The sequence below is a fragment of the Tripterygium wilfordii genome, chromosome 19, assembly GCF_013401445.1.
Source record: "Tripterygium wilfordii isolate XIE 37 chromosome 19, ASM1340144v1, whole genome shotgun sequence".
Classification (NCBI taxonomy): Eukaryota; Viridiplantae; Streptophyta; class Magnoliopsida; order Celastrales; family Celastraceae; genus Tripterygium; species Tripterygium wilfordii.
In genome coordinates this window covers 5,116,638-5,121,174 of record NC_052250.1, presented here as the reverse complement: position 1 = coordinate 5,121,174, position 4,537 = coordinate 5,116,638, and the positions used below count along the sequence as shown (strand labels likewise).

Here is a 4,537-nt window from a genome sequence, read left to right as displayed (position 1 = left end):
CTTGTGCACTTGCGAGAATTATTACATCAAGTTTTTGGCGCCGTTGCCGGGGACTAGTTTAGTTTAATTGTGTACTTAATTTTTTTTATTTTATTTTTTTAGGTTTATGCAAGGTAGACGCTCTTTGAAAGGAGAGCTTCAACCTTACATAGACGACATTGAAAGTTTGTTGAGGAATAAGAATCAAGGTGAAAGTAACGAAGAATCCTCAACCGAAGACAAGAAGATGGCAGCAATAGTTCCAGCTGAAACGATGGGTGATCTTGACATCCCCACTATTCCAGAATCCCCGTCTTGCATCGTACTTCCGACGGCAGCTAGGAACTACGAGCTTAAGACCATACACTTTAACATGATGCCTTCTTTTCATGGTCTAAGTTCAGAAGATCCACTTAGTCACATTCGTGAAATTTTTAATATGGTTTCTAGCATGTCTTTGTCTACAGGAGTTGCTGAGGAGCACTTGAGGTTGAAGATCTTCCCTTACACTATGAAGGACAAAGCAAGGACATGGCTTAATGGTTTGAGGCCGGGTTCACTGGCGACATGGACGGAGGTACAAAATAAATTTTTAGAAAAATTTTTCTCAACTCAGAAAACTGATGCTCTTAGGGATAAGATCATGCAATTTGAACAACAACTTGATGAGTCGTTTTCTGAGGCGTGGGAGAGGTTTAATAACTTGTTAACTCAGTGTCCCCATCATGCCTTGCCTTTATTAGTGTTGATGCGCATCTTTTATAAGGCACTGACAGTTTATAGCAAAGCTGCAGTTAATAATTATGCAGGGGGATCGATTAGGAATATGACCCCAACAGAATGTCAAAATTTATTTGAGAGACTAGCTATTGAGACGCAACATTCGGAAGTCAGAGGTAAGCGAGCTGGTGTTTATGAACTTAATAATTCTGACACTTTTGCACCGAGATTGCAGGTTGACGCCATTGCTAGTAAATTGGACATGCTTCTAGCGATGAATGGACGTACAATTCAACAAGAGCTATGTGCCATATGTCATGTTCCTGGCCATGCCACCATTACATGCCCTCAAGGAGTGGATTTCCCAGAGTTTGTGCAAGAGCAAGCAAATATGATGAACTCCTACAATCGGAATCCAAGGTTTGATCCCTACTCTAACTCCTATAATCCAGGTTTTCGGGCACATCCAAACTTTTCTTGGAAGAATACCCAAAACCAAGCCAATCCACCTACCACTACATTGGAGGACATGGTGCGGCAGTTGGCAATTAACCATCAGAAACTGGAGGCACAAGTGGGTCAAATCGCTGAAGCATTGAGTCAAAGGGAGGCTGGAAAGTTTCCAAGCCAAACTGAGATCAATCCGAACAATAGGGAGCATGCCATGGCTATCACACTTTGTGATGAGCAACAAAGCCGAGTTGCTACAAAATTGGAAGAGCAGAAAGTTCAAGCACAAGAGCAGCCGTTTCAACAGTCGCGTCGTGCAATCATGTATGGGTTGCCTGACCCCGATAAACCTGCTCCACCTGTGAGACCTTATGTTCCCCCAATTCCGTTTCCAGGGCGTCTTAGGAGAAATAAAGAAGAAGCCTCATCAGTGCAAAAGACAACCCCAAAGACGGATGTGGAACCTTCTGTTGTGCAAGAAGAGAAGAAATTGGATGAGAATAAGGTGGTTCAACTGACTGAAGAGTGTAGTGCCATATCACAAAAGAAGTTGCCGCCAAAGCTTAAGGATCCAGGGAGTTTCACTATACCTTGTTGCATAGCCAATAAAAACTTTGAACATGCTTTATTGGATTTGGGTGCATCAACTAATCTAATGTCTCTTTCTGTCTTTGAATCTTTGAATGTAGGTGCGCTCAAAAAGACCTCTGTGGGCATACAATTGGCTGATCGATCTATTCGATATTCTAAGGGAGTACTAGAAGATGTTTTGGTTAAGGTACATGGACTGATTTTTCCAGCTGACTTTCTAGTGCTTGATATGCAAGATTGCCAAGGTCATGGAGAAGAGTTTCCACTGATTTTGGGACGACCATTCATGAAGACTGCAAGGATGACAATTGATGTGTATGAAGGCACCCTGACAATGACTAATAACGAGGAGACAGTGACCTTCAAGCTCATGGCAGCACAAGGTGAGAAATCAATGGAGAAAGTGCTCACCATTAAAGATTACATTGTGGAGAAAGAAGGACATCCAACTAAGGTTGAGTCTGTGAATCTACCTAGAGTCATGCCATACGAGAGAGGTAAGCATACTCCCGTCTTTGAGTCCATTCCTTTATCCACTAACAAGTTGTTTCCCTCTATTGTGAAAGCACAGCAAGCTAATATCCTCCAACAAGTGGTTTTCGGTAAAAGAGAAAAGGGATATTCTGATCTTCTTGAGGATGCAATTGCTCATGCAACTATGAAGGACGGAAGTTATGCATCAGGTGTTGATGTGGGCATGGCTAGAGGAAGACGATTGCTACAACCCAATGAATTGAAAGTGGGCTTCCAAGTTCACTAATTTAACTATTTGAAGAGTTACGTCTTGCCTAGACGTTAAATAAAGCGCTTGGTGGGAGGCAACCCACCCGGTAAATTCGTTCCTTTTTATTGTAGATTATTTTAGTTCATTATAGAAGAGCACTCATCCCACATTGAATTGAATTGCTATTTGTGCATCAATTGCAGAAAGAAAAAGTTGTGCCAAAGCGCTGGATTGAAACAATTTTCTGGGACAACTCAGGATGAACCAGAATGCAAGCCATATATGTACAGAAAGATACGGACGTCTAGTTTCTGCAGAATTTTACGGTTCGTGAATCCGAGCTCATATGAAGGAGAAATTGATGATTTTACAACAGCTGTGCAGTGCAGAATTCTACGCGGGAATTACTTCCCGAATGTTTTCGCAGTCAGGTTGTATCACTCTAACTCATTACTTTTTCTTCGTGTTATTTTTCACATTATTCCATGCACTGAGGACATTGCATAATTCAAGTGTGGGGGTGAGAATAGCTTGTTTTGAAAAAAAATTTGAAAAAAAAAATTTTGAACAAATTTATTTAGTTCCTTCCAATGCGATGATGAGACATAAATTGTTTAGGTCTAAAATTAGTTTGTTAGTAAATAGAATTTTCATGAGAATTGAGCTTGAATTACAATTTTCATGGGCCGATGTTAACATGATATGTTGATTGAGAAAGAAGCATATTTGGACTTGATGTAGACTTGCATAATTACCCTTGTGAGTTTTGTGCCTATATGATTGATACATTATGCATATCAATCCAATTTCTTTCTTGTGTGCTCTCATGATTACATGTTTCTCTAGAACTTGCTTTAAACCTTTTTGAGACTATATTGATACATGTGATAACATGAATATGATTGAGGCATTAGGATGATACCATTATAGCCAAATTGCCTATACCCTAATGTATTTATTCACTAGAAAGCCCTTTGAGCCTAAATAAGCCTTTTTATTCATGAAACTTATCTACTTACCCTTTAACCCGAAAAACAATTACTTACCTAATTCTAAGGGATTAGTAGAGCATACCATGAGATTTTTCAAGTGTTGATGGTGTTCAAGTATGTTGAGTTTGATAATGAAAAGAATTAAGTGTGGGGGAGTTCTTATTTGTTTTGGGATGTTATGTGGTTGAGAATAAATGTGATGTGGAACACATGTGTATTAATGAGTCGAAAAAGAAAAAAAAAAGAAAAAGAAAAAAAAAAGGAAGTTTATGTGCATAATTCAAGAAATCTTGAAGTTCTGAAAAATTGGTGGAGTATTGAATATTGAGAATGAAGATTGGGCCGACAAGATGAGATATGCCCTAATTTTTGTGTGCTTTACTAGTTCTTTAGAAATTTTGTGATTTCCTATACCACTTTTTCTCTTTACCTTCACCTTTGACCCCATTACAACCTTGAATAAAGACCTCTTGATTCATGAAGTTACATGTTTTTAATAGTGTAGAATGGGTGGACAAGCAAGCATATGGTAGGACTATTTTCATGAGATTAATTGAGTGCAAACACTTTACTCCCACTAAATTGAGTGAATCTTGAGAGTATTCCTGGTGAGAAGTTGAAATTGAGTTTGAATGTGCACTATTTCAATTGAGATATGTTGTGTTGATGTTGGCCTAATTCTATACATATATATTTGAGCATGATTCTTTGTGATATTCTTTAGCTAATGGCCAGTTTATAAGACATTTTTGGTGCTTGAGCGAGATTGGAAGGACTATTTTAAATGTTTGTGGGTACCGTTCTGGTAAACCCTCACGAGACTATAACTCGTCCACTAGGGACACCTAGGGGTTTAAAGGCTTGTGTCACATGCTGAGTGCCACCGCGATTCCTGCGAAAGTGAGTTAGTTTTTTTTATTTTAATTTTGTTTTACTCGAGGACGAGCAAAAGCTAAGTGTGGGGGTATTTGATGTACATATATTTTACCACATTTTTGTGCTTAAGTGCATTATGTTCTCGGTAATTCTTTATGGAATTAGATTGATATTATTCATGTTCCTTGTATTTTTATGGTAGGAG

General features: G+C 38.8%; 1 non-coding gene across 1 annotated transcript; it reads right to left on the bottom strand.

Annotated features, from left to right (window-relative positions):
* Positions 1 to 604: 604 nt before the first annotated feature.
* On the bottom strand, positions 605 to 711 carry LOC119986335. Its single transcript, XR_005465232.1, has one exon. It is a non-coding gene; the product is annotated as a small nucleolar RNA R71 (small nucleolar RNA).
* Positions 712 to 4,537: the final 3,826 nt, after the last annotated feature.